Raw genomic sequence first — 12549 nt, 5'->3', positions numbered from 1 at the left:
TTCCTGCCGAGACTGACCGTTTGAAAAGCGCACAAATTTCAACGGAACACAAAAGAAAATGTATTGCACCTATTGCAGAAATTTTTTCACTAATGTGAATTTTTAGCCAAAACTCACTGTTAGCATCTACTTGAATGGGTAATTTCGTTTGAGGTAAACACCCCTATTAAAAGTACTGAAAAAGGTGGCACCGTATGATCACGATGAAGACAACCAAATATATAGCCATGATGAAGCCCTGGTCCCCTGTGTGGTAGCCTGAAACGCTACCACTACCCCACCTGACCCGTCTGCTAAGAGGTGAGATATTATGGATCTATAGGCGGCTTGTGAAAAGTACAGCATGAAAATTAATCAATATCAGCCAAACTAAGGCCCATACAACAGAACCACTACTAGTTCAGAGATGTGTTTACCATTCCGAAGGCCATACAAAATACGGCAATGAAAAAGGTGGAGTAAGGTTCGTGGTCTCCCCTTGTTAGTTAGGCTTAGGCACGAGTATTTACAGGCAGTCTTACCTATTCGATTCAAAGTTACATATAACTGAAGGAGGTACATATTCTTATCTCAAAATAAGTCATTTTTTCCACTATATTTTGTATTTAATTGTTGTAGTTTTCTTGCCCTATATTTTTCTATGTTAAATCTTGGTACCAATAAATAAAATATCAATATGATATTTATTTTACTATAAAATATCATGCGACCAATAAATCATGCCTCATGAAGATGTTTATTTTACAATATGAAATCCGAGGACTGATAATTCATAGCTCATTAAGAAAGTCAGGTCTCACATTTCAATCGAACTCTGTAGTGTTGTAGTTCATAGGGAGCTGTCCACAAATCTCCTCCCATATTGGGTTGTATAACCAATGGTTTTAAAAGTGGAATGCAGTTCAACATTTATATACCTAATATATTCCCCTAGAAATGGTCTCCTTTCAAGTAGCAGCGGTAGTGTGGTGGTTATGTTTTTTGGCTACTATCTGGAGGCACTAGGTTCAACATTCACATGCAGCACTTTTTCCATCATTTGTTTCTTCTTATCATTGTGCAAAATTTTACAAATGCCTGCTGTTCATCATTATTTCCATGATTATCACTGAAAAATTTAGTTTTCTGTGTGGAAATCTTTTTCTGCAATATAGCAGCGTCAGATTTTATCCCATTTTTTACACAGATGCCTAGTTTCCATTGCGTTATTTCGGTTCATTCGTTGCGAAAGATACCTTAATTATTATATGGTATCACATGAACTAAATTACATCCATTGCAGAGTTATCTATTGAAGATAATATTTCAATGCAGGCGGAACATAAAGAAAAGTCCGTTTACATGTTGAAAAAAAAATGGAATAAAATTTGATTCCCTGAAGTGTTGAAAATATTTTTATTTTGTAAGGAAAAAATTTCTGAGGAATTCCAAATTTTGATGTAATGAGGTTTATGAAAAAGTTTAAATCAATCCTTTCAAAAAATGTCCTTTATCTCTATTCATGCATGATTAATATCTTGATGATTACTTCCAGCCTACTTTTAGTGTGGATGAGGACCCATTTGAGAGTTCAACTACTGCCCATGAGTCTGCATTTGGTGAGTACGGATGTACGGAGTTACGGGTTGCAAATAACTCTATACTTGGAGGGATTGATGTTAATGTGGAGGATGTAAATGTTTATGCTTTTATTTAGCCAACTTTTACTGTGACAAGAGCAATTATTGAGAATTTGACTGTAGCCCATGAGTCTGCAATGGAAGCAATGGGTGAGTGCTTTCAAGGGCTACAAATAGCTGTATACAGATAAGGCTTAGGCTACTTTCATATGGCACGGTGCCGTGCTTTCATATAACCTAATGTATGTACGGATGCCTTCAAACGAGTCAAATGACACTGTGTTCTCCGCTGCGCCCATTTCTATCCAGCCAGGCACTGCACCATCAACAGCATGTACTGGTCGCGAAATTCAGACCGCTTTCAGATGAGGAAACTCTGGATTTCCTTGTTCCATGCGGAGAATGTTGGAAATTGAAAAGTCGTCTCTTCTGAAATCGGCCTTATTTTGACTGATTCAGAAGGATGAAGAGCCTGAATTAGTCATCCATCCATATTTCCTGTTGTCTTTATTTTAAAAGGTAATTGAATATGGGAGAAGTGTTATATTTACTTACTTTATTTGTAGTCATCTGTATCGTTTTTAATGGTCTTCCCTATCAAAATATTTTAGTTTCACTGAAACTGTTGGGTATGTAACTGTCACTTAGAGTTTTTTTAATTTTAAGAATTTTTATTTAAGGCGAAGAATTTTTTCTTCATCTTCTCTATTTGGCATTTTTGACAGTAAAAGAGTCATATTTAATGAATAAAAAGAATGCTGCCTTGCTTCAACCAAGCTTGGAGACTAGTTTATTGAAAGAAAAAAATTACTCGTAGTATCCACACACCTTTTTTCCAGAAATGCCGGTGAAAAAGGGGGATGTGCGAATCCTCAAAATTATCTTCTATATATATAAAAGAAAGTCGAAAATCGTGTTAGTTAGAACACTTATAACTCGAGAACGGCTGCACCGATTTTAGTGACAATAGGCTCTTTGGATTCGTCTCAGCCCCGGATAACATATAGGACATTAAAAAATAGGAAAAGTTAACAAAAAAATTCAACTTTATCTTAGAAATATGTTTTTAGGAGTTGATTGTTAAGACGGTCAAAAAAATAAGATTTTTTTTCGTTTTTACTAATGTATTGATTGATCTTTTTAACAATATTTAAAAAAAATTTAAATGTTCAAAAATGTTAAAAATATTAAAGTAATATTAAAAAAGTATTAAAATAATTGAATTAGAGGTAAGCTCAGCTCGAATTGAGTCGTCAACAAACACATAACTACCGCGTGTGTAAACAAATCTCCAAGCAATTGTTGATTATCAGTAATGTCCGTGTACTCTGCATGAATTCAAATATTTTTACTTTGTGTAGGTTCGAAGATTTTCGCGGCGTTGGTTTGATGAACTTTCCATTCTATTCGGGTTTCTTCACCGCGTTTGTTGTATTTTGAAGAAAACAGTTTCGCCGAAATTACACTCGGCGTCTTCCTTCGACCTGAAGACGCCGAGTGTAATTTCGGCGAAACTGTTGTCTTCAAAATACAACAAACGCGGTGAAGAAACCCGAATAGAATGGAAAGTTCATTTTTACTTTGTAATAGACGAAGACGAAGTCACCAACTATCTATCTGAATATTTAAAGTCCTTGGACGCACCTGGCTTACCACGGCACGATTTACAGCTAAAGGTAGGCTCTGTGTTCATGATATTTCGAAACCTATACCAACCAAAACTATCCAACGGAATGTGTTTGGTTATTAAAAAAACTGATAATGAAAGTGATTCACGCCACTATACTCACAGGAAAATTCACAGGCGCAGCTAATACTGGCGGGCCTGTAGGGTATAGCAAACTCGCCAAGGTAAGCGAGAGGTGTGGGGGCCCTCCCCAGACATTTTTTTAGGATAAAAGGTTCAAAATGGTAGGTTTTGCGGCTTTTCGAATAGTTAAATATTTAGTGACTCATCCGTCCCCCTAATATTAATAACCAAATGTTTTATAAAAAGATTCTCTGAGCTTTTGGGGGGTTTTAACCCCCAAAAAAACCCCTCACTGCGTCCCTGCTTTGCTTCGCTATTTTTATTTAGCTTCATTCGCTTTATCTTGCGCCCGATAACAAAACAAATACTGTTGTTTATCAGAAGCCGCTTGACGCAAGACATTAAACCCGAATGTGTAGGTGGTGATTTTTTTTACTAATTATTGAAAATTTCTGCTTTGATTGCCCTTGGCATTTTAAAGGTTCATTAAATATTTTCTTAAGTTATAAGAAGTGGTTTTCTGCAGAAAAAAGCTTGGGAAATGATTAAACTGCATATACTGAAAAAGAGTGGAAATGCTACTATCTCAACACAAATAAGAGCTCTGGCTTGCGTGCCATACTTGGAATATCTGCCCCCGGTGCCGCTCCAAACCATTGCTTATCTCATGACAGTTGGGCATATTTCACTCAAGGGAGTTTCCTTTGGCTGTTTATTCATTGCTTTTATCTTTAAATTTTTAATTACCTCTATGAAAACTAATCCAGGAAGAAATTAAAATAATTTTTCTTACTACTCATCTGTAGTACCACAAAATTTATTCTGATTGCCATTGTAAGGAACCTTTTTAATTTAGAAAATATTCACCGATCATTAAATATTCGATTGAAAAGAAAAATATTTTTCCCTTTTTAAAGGACCAATTCTGAAAGGGGTATAATTTTATTCTTTTTCTGAAATTGGAAGTTATATGTGTGATGCGTATGTGTGTGCTTAATTATTTGTGTACGTATCATTTTAACCCATGTTTTCGTCTTTTTTGTTCTACTTCACCCTTGTTGCCCTCGTCATTTTTGTGCTGTGTTCTTTTCCCCTCCATTCATTTATATCGAGTCTCTTAAGTTCAAGTCCAACTTGGGCAGCAATTGTACCACCTGTTTTTGCATTATTCCATCCATTCAATGGATTTTAAATAGAAGATGTTGTGGTCTTAAATTTCATGTTTGACGGTGTTAGTTGCTATTTAAAATTTTCTTCTAGGGGTCCCGGCTACCGAAGAAATGCCCGAGCAAACAACGTCAACTTCATACCTGCTTGCAGAAGGAAATCTAAGGAATCATTCAATTGATGAATGCATTGGTCCCACAGCTGTGGTGACACAGATTGATTCCAAGGCTGGAACATCCCATGAAGAGATAGAGAAAAATCTTATAGATGAAGACTTGGAAAAATGTGGTGCTTCTGAAACTTAAGAGATATCAAGTTGCTCAATTCCTGATGACAGACAATGTAATACCAAAGACATAGAATCACTTAAAAGCAGCAGAGGTGGAGCCGCAATGGCTGTTGTTGGGGAGAAAAGTGGTTGTGTTGCACCAAATACCTCGCGTAACCTTAGGTTTTTCAGAATAAGTAGAAATGACAGAAGTGGCTGTGAGACCATCATGGGGGGCAACAACGAGGTACTTAATTGCTTGATCGAATCTCCATGGAACAGTTACAGTTCAAACGAAGATTCATATAATTGTTTTAACTGCAGAGATGTGTTCAACAACAATAAGGAGCTTATCAAACACATGACAATTCATTGTGTTGCTCGTAATTTTGATGCTGCAGCAGAATCATCAATCGTAGATGTGTCTCTGGAAGCTCATCCATCAAGCGGACACAGCAGTTCTTGCGAGCCTCCCATCTCAAAGGATTTAAGTGGGCTGGATAGGAAAAGACTAGAGCCTATGCCAAAAGGAAATGTGCTCACCAAGGAAAGCAGCGGAGGAAAAGGGGATGAGAAAAACATAAGAGGATTGACGAGAAGTTTCACACTAGGAGAGAAATCAACTACACAAAGTTTATCTTCAAAGTCATCTAGCATTAGAAATGTACGCAATCACGTGGGTCCGAGAAAGGGAGAGAGACCATATTCATGCAGCGAGTGCGCTGTGTCCTTCGCTCAGAAAAGGGACCTCACCGTACACAAACTTACACACACATGAGGGAAAACGTATTCTTGTAGCACTTGCAGCAAGCCTTTCACTCATAGAGGTCATCTCGACATTCACTCGCGAACACACACGGGAGGGAAGCCTTTTATATGTAAGGTCTGCAGCAAGTCCTTCTCTAGGAAAAACATTCTCTACGCGCACGTACGTAAACACCCAGGAGAAAGGCCTTATTCATGCAACGTGTGTGAAAAGTCTTTCTCGGATAAGATCCACTTAGGTAGACATGTACATACACACACGGGAGGGAAAATGTTTTCTTGCAACGAGTGTGAAAAGTCTTTCTCGGAAAAGAGCCACTTAGTTAGACATGTTCGTACGCACACGGGGGATAAACCGTATTCTTGTAGCATTTGCCGCAAGTGTTTCACTCAGAAGGGTACTCTCGACAGTCACTTGCGAACACATACCGGAGAGAAGCCTTTTATATGCAACCTGTGCAGCAAGGCCTTCGCTAGGAAAAGTCAGCTCAACTCACACATTCGAACACACACGGGAGAGAAACTGTTTTCTTGCGACGTGTGTGAAATGTCTTTCTCGGATAAGAGTAACTTAAATGCACATGTACGCATGCACATGGGAGAGAGGCCTTTTTCATGCAATGTGTGTGAAAAGTCTTTCTCGAGTAATAGCCACTTAGTTAGACATATTCGTATTCACACGGGGGATAAACCGTATTCTTGTAGCATTTGCCGCAAGTGTTTCAATCAGAAGAGTATTCTCGACAGTCACTTGCGAACACATACGGGAGAGAAGCCTTTTTCATGCAACGAGTGTGAAAAGTCTTTCTCGGATAAGGGTAGCTTAGTTAGACATATTCGTACGCATACGGGGGATAAACCGTATTCTTGTAGCATTTGCGGCAGGTTTTTCACTCAGAGATGTCATCTGGACAGTCACACGCGAACACACGGGAAAGAAGAAGCCTTATTCTTGTAGCATTTGCTGCGAGCATTTCACAAAGAGATGTTCTCTCAACAGTCACATGCGTTTGCATACGACAGAGAGAGGCCTTAAATCATGACACGAGTGTGAAAAGTCTTTCTCGAGTCTTTCTTAGTGACACATTTTCACATACACTCGAGAGAGAAGCCTTTGTCGTGCAGAGTGTGCGAAAATTCTTTTCACAGAAGAAGCAATGTGGTGGGACACATGCAAACGCACGCAGAAAATATATGCAATTTTATTCCTATTTCTCTGTTTTCATTCGCGGCTGAGCGATTCGTCACGATTTGTCGGAATGCACCGTCAAAAGGACAGCAAGGATAATCGTGGGCCATTTACCTTAGAATGGTGAAGTTGCGAGAAAAGGCAGCAATCGAGGTGGAAGATGTACAAACATTGGCAGAGTGAATGGGGATGATATCGGAGGGTGGGAGAGTAAGCAGAGGGTGGGTAGTGGATGCTAGGTGGAGCTGAGCGCACTTGCAGGGTTTGGTAATGAGAAAATGAATTAGAGGACACATCTGACGCAACCGAAAGTAGTACTACGGAGTGAGCGAGCAAGGGATTCATCTATGTACAAACTTTGGCCGCAATCCGTTCAGCCGTCTGGAAACACATGGCGGACAGATGAACATGTAATAAAGATTACATATGAAAAAGATTAAGCGTATCCTGACATTATCATATCGCCGAGGAATGCCATAAGTTCCTCCTACAAAGCTAGGTTCACATTTTTATATTTAGAATTTATGATACTTTGTATGCAAATGTGATTTAAAAATTTATCTGTGAAAAATAAAGAAAAAGTCCAGTCGACTTTCACATTTCAACACCTTTTCAGAATGAAGAAATGCATTTTATATTAACTAGAGGATTCCTCTTTCTCCACTCATAAAGATTATATTGTAACCAGACTCCTCTCTCTCTCTCTCGGGTTGGGTTCGTGGGTTGCCTGCCGGTCGTTGGTGAGAAAATTGTGGAATGAAAGAGACTCCTTTTCAATTTGGATATATTAAATTGAACACTGAATACAAGCAACCAGACTTATAAGCCTGAAAAAACGAAAGACAAGAACAAAATCCCGGGATGTGGTTCCCCAGGTGAGGCCGACTCTTCCGTGCACCTTCCCCGTCCGCCGGCGTGCACCTCCTCCGTCTGACCGCTCGTTCTCTCCGTCCGCCCTCTCTTGGTTTCCTGAACTGCTCTTGGTTCCTATCCCGGCCGCTGGCGCTAGCAGTACCGGAGCGAACACCGGATTGGTCACATGGCTCCCTCAACAAAAGGGAAATTTCTAGACCAAAATAAATTTACTCTTTTGTTGATCACTGGAATTAAAGAAAAATGCTTTAACATAAGGGTAATAGCAAAAAAATAAACTTCTCGTTTTATTTTTCTTCGACGATGTACGGTTTCAAATTGTAAAAATTAAAAATCCCTATCTTATCCCCTTCTTCATTTGTAAGTTCACTTGCATTCCCACCAACAATGCGCGCAATTCTGTATAGCCCAGTGTATAGGTGAAAGAACTTGTGAAATAGCTTCAACTTCGTGTCAGAGGCTCTTGGGCATCGCAATAAAACGCGATCACCCTCACGAAAACGGTGTGTCCTCCCTCTTTGACCGTTTCTCCTTTTCGAACCGGCGGCCTTCAATTTTCGGAAAGCACACGCGACTAATGCCTCGTGGGTAAAAACATTTTTTTCTGGAATGACTAACAGTTCGCTGAAATCGCGCCGCGGTTGCCTGCCAAAATGCAAGGCAAACGGGGTTGTACCCGTGCTCTCATGAGTTACTTCATTAAACCATTTGTTTATGAACGGGACCACTGCTTGCCAATTCACATGATTATCACTGCAATACGTTCTGAAAACTCTCGAAAGCTCCCTCATTATCCGCTCACACGGGTTCGATTGCGGGTGGCGTATAGACGAAAAGGCAACATCTACTCCCAAGACCTTCAACTCGTCCTTCTTTTTCACGATCATTAGGGGATTTGAATACGGGCTCTGAGCTCTTTCTATTATCCCTCCCTTAAGCATATTTCTGATCTGTTCATCCACAGCTTCGCGATAGCGATAAGGAATCGGATACCCCTTGCAACGAAAGGGAGTTTGGTCCCGCACTCGGATCCTGTGGAAGAAATTGGGAACCAACCCCGGTTTTTTTGAAAATAGATTTTCGAACTCCTCGAGGAGTTCATTGAGCGTTCCTTCAACACGGCCGTCCCCGCTAGGCTTCGGATTTTTTGTATTCAACGGCATCCCTTCGTCTTGGATGACGTTGAGCTTTTCCTTAAATGATTCGACAGTTTTTACGGCGCATGCTTCTGCGAACTCGTCAGACGGGATTTTAATGTCTACCCCATTATCCTGGAAATCAATTCCAACGCGAAACTTGGACAAAAAATCTACTCCCAAAATTAAAGGTCGTATCAAGTGATTGATTACTAAACAAACAACTTCGATTTCTCGGTTTTCAATCCGCAATGGGAGTAACACCTGTTTTCGAATCGGCATCGATTTTTTACCGTTCGCGCAAATTATGTGCGACTTACACATGGGAAAGAGAGGAATGTCGTTTCTTTTTGACGAGAGTTCCACCCATAACTCCTCTGATATCGCGGAGATCGAACTACCCGTGTCTAACAAAGCTTCTACGTTCGTTCCATAGCATTCAACTTCCATCGTAGGACATTTAAGCACTTTAGGTTCGCGTTCTCTCTCCCATATTAAATCATTGTAGGGGTCTCCCTCCAGCTGAAAAGATAGCACGGTTGGTAGATCCGCCTTTAAGTCATCGTTTGGCATTGGGGATCTGGGCAATCCAAACGGGTTAAGTTTAAATCTACAGGGTCCCTCACGCCCCTACCCCGTGTTGAAATGTCATTCTGCCGAGGAACACACCCAATTTCACCGCGCGGGCGGTTTGGGTCGTCCTCGCGAGCGGTGAAACGGTTGTTTCCCCTCGCACCCTCGCCCATTCGCGTATTATACCAATTGCGGGATGGATTTGAATGAGCCTCGCTCGTTTGAAGTGATCCACGATATGGCTGATGGCCGTCCGACCCACGTGGCCCCTCGCGTTGCATTGCACTTGTGGTATCATAATAGCTTAAGAGATCCCTCATTTTATTAATGGTCAACTCTCCTGCCGTGTATATCAAATTTTGAATTGTGGGGTGGAAATGCCTTGCGACAGAATAAATGATTTCGTCGTCCTCCATCGGCGGTTCACAAAGTTTAGCAGCTCTAACCTGTTCCATAAAATAATCAGACATTCGGCCATGTCGATGTATGTCGAATGATCCAGTTAACAGCTTTAATTTATGCTGAAATTGAGCTTCCCGATTCCAAAATTGTTCCAAAAACCTCGTTTTGAAATCATGAAAATCTTCTAGCGGAGGATATAGCGTATCTACCCAGTCTTTCGCGGCTCCCTCAAGCATATTTGTTGCCAGAATCACACTTTGCCGCGTAGGAATGGAATAAAAACATATATATTCCTCAACTTTGCGAATAAAACTTACGGGATGCTCAAAATGCCGGGCTCGAAACGTGGGTCTAGAGAGACAGTTCGGTGGAGGCACAAATAAGGGCTGATTCAAATTCCGTCCTATCTCGTTCCTATTCTCTCCCTCTACTACATTCCCACGGTCCGTCTCATTCAATCGCATGCTAATACCGTGCAACCTCTCACTTTGCGAGACCATTTCGGACGTGACTCTATCAGAACTTCTTTTCACTTCATCCCTGATATCCCGGATTAATGCGGTCTGATTATTCAATACACTTACGAGTAAATCTTTTAGTTCGCGGTCTACGCCTTGTGCGTGGATGGCCTGTTGCCCGGCCTCGACGCGCGTGCCCGTGACCACGGGGGTAGACACGTGGTCTTCAAGTGACATCTTTTTTAACGCCGTACTGATTTGGTGCGGTGAACTAAAAGGATCATCGTCCGATGATTCCTCCCTTCTTCCCCGATACGTGGCCATTGCCAGCACTGAATAACACTAATGGAACGGCACGACTACGCACGAATCTCAGCCTAATCTAATTTACCCCACCAAAATAAAAAGGATAGGTAAAACAATTACTTCACTCCCAGAGGCCCGTCAGGGAGACTTCACTACAGGTTATGGGTTTGGGCCGTGGAAAAAGGTAGCATTTGGATGGGACATTCAAATCCTATGCTAATTGGTGCCTACACCACCGATGAGCCAAAATTTCGTGCCGTTTTCACAGTAAATTAAAGAAGATTTCACAAAATAAAGATTTAGAAACGTACCGGTTTCGGCCGCGAGTTGGGCGCCAAATGTAACCAGACTCCTCTCTCTCTCTCTCGGGTTGGGTTCGTGGGTTGCCTGCCGGTCGTTGGTGAGAAAATTGTGGAATGAAAGAGACTCCTTTTCAATTTGGATATATTAAATTGAACACTGAATACAAGCAACCAGACTTATAAGCCTGAAAAAACGAAAGACAAGAACAAAATCCCGGGATGTGGTTCCCCAGGTGAGGCCGACTCTTCCGTGCACCTTCCCCGTCCGCCGGCGTGCACCTCCTCCGTCTGACCGCTCGTTCTCTCCGTCCGCCCTCTCTTGGTTTCCTGAACTGCTCTTGGTTCCTATCCCGGCCGCTGGCGCTAGCAGTACCGGAGCGAACACCGGATTGGTCACATGATGATGTTACATTTCAGGGTAATCTTGCATGATTGTCGCCTCCAGAGGTGCCATTTGGTGTTTATATTTATTTACTGCCAAGGAAAAAAATCTTTTTTTATGGATAGTTGCTAACAAGAACTCTCAGGGTTCAAGGTGAACCCTGCTAGGGTACAACGCACCGGGGCCCGGAACCAAGCCCGCGGCTTATTCGCCAGGACACCCGGGGAGGGGCTGGAGTGGAAGGAAGAAGGGAAAGTGGCGCCGTCGCGATCGGAGCCCGTCCACGCCTCCAGGGAAAGGAAAGGGATGGAAGGACGGGGAATAGGGATTTAACACTCCAGCCCTATAGAAGCAAAGGAGGCCCTACCTAGCGAAACCATGCGTAAGCAATTTCTTTACCACCATCCCGGGGAGATTTTTCTATGAGGAAGAAAAATCCCAATGAGAGGGACAGTGGGAAGATAGTTGCTAACAATATGCTTGCGTTCAATCGTTAAATAAATTTTAAAATTAAATTGACTATGCCAAAATAATTTTTTTTGGTTAAATATAAGAGCAGCCATTGTTAGATTATCAACGAGAATTGACCCCCGTGCATGGCACCCGATATATCGAACGGCTGTCAATTTTGGTAATATAGATAAAAAAAAGTAAAGAAAAACTTGAGGAAATATGAAAGAATAAGATCAACTTTATGGACAAAAACGAGATGTAAGTAATCAATGTATTCAGAAAAAAACTTCAATAAAAATAATTTAATTACCCTGTGCGGGTGACTGAGATTCTTCGAATGCCACATCTTACATAAATGCTTCTCAAGTGGATACATTCAAGTAGTCAACTAAAATATTAGAAGAACGGTGAAAACTGGCATCCATGTCAACTTAATATAGTATCACTATATTAGCGCATATCAATTTGAGCCCATAAAAAATTATATACGTACGTCCGATGAGTCGGACGCTATGCACTAATGGGTTATCCCATAGGGAGCGGGAACGTTTTTAAACGGTCTGCATGGTTAGTGCGGGGAGAACGTTTTTCTACAGATGGCCAGAATTTCTTACCATTGGTAGCCTTTCCTTGAGATTTCATTGCCGTCCTTTCGGCGGTGGCTTGAACTCGGCCAAACCTAGTAGCAGAGAGCACAAAGGCGTCTTTCGGGGACTGGGCACCCTCACCACGGGGAGCGCTTCCCGGATTATCCCTTCTCAAAGAGAGAAGAAGCTCCCTGCTCTCCGCGGCGCATTCACGATGAAAACCATTCCAACGAATCTTTGCGTTTCCTAGGAATTTATTTATCTTGCTGTTGTATATTAGCCGGGGAAACTTATGTTATCGCATTTGTATCTATTTTTT

General features: G+C 41.4%; 1 long non-coding RNA gene across 1 annotated transcript; it reads left to right on the top strand.

The window, feature by feature from the left end:
• The first annotated feature begins 1530 nt into the window (after nucleotides 1-1530).
• Nucleotides 1531-6637, top strand: LOC124172230. Its single transcript, XR_006868090.1, has 2 exons — nucleotides 1531-1598; nucleotides 4630-6637. It is a non-coding gene; the product is annotated as an uncharacterized LOC124172230 (long non-coding RNA).
• Nucleotides 6638-12549: the final 5912 nt, after the last annotated feature.

The sequence above is a fragment of the Ischnura elegans genome, assembly GCF_921293095.1.
Source record: "Ischnura elegans chromosome 13 unlocalized genomic scaffold, ioIscEleg1.1 SUPER_13_unloc_1, whole genome shotgun sequence".
In the NCBI taxonomy this organism is placed as follows: domain Eukaryota; kingdom Metazoa; phylum Arthropoda; class Insecta; order Odonata; family Coenagrionidae; genus Ischnura; species Ischnura elegans.
The sequence above is the reverse complement of the archived record's forward strand: the minus strand, read 5'-3'. Positions and strand labels throughout refer to the sequence as shown.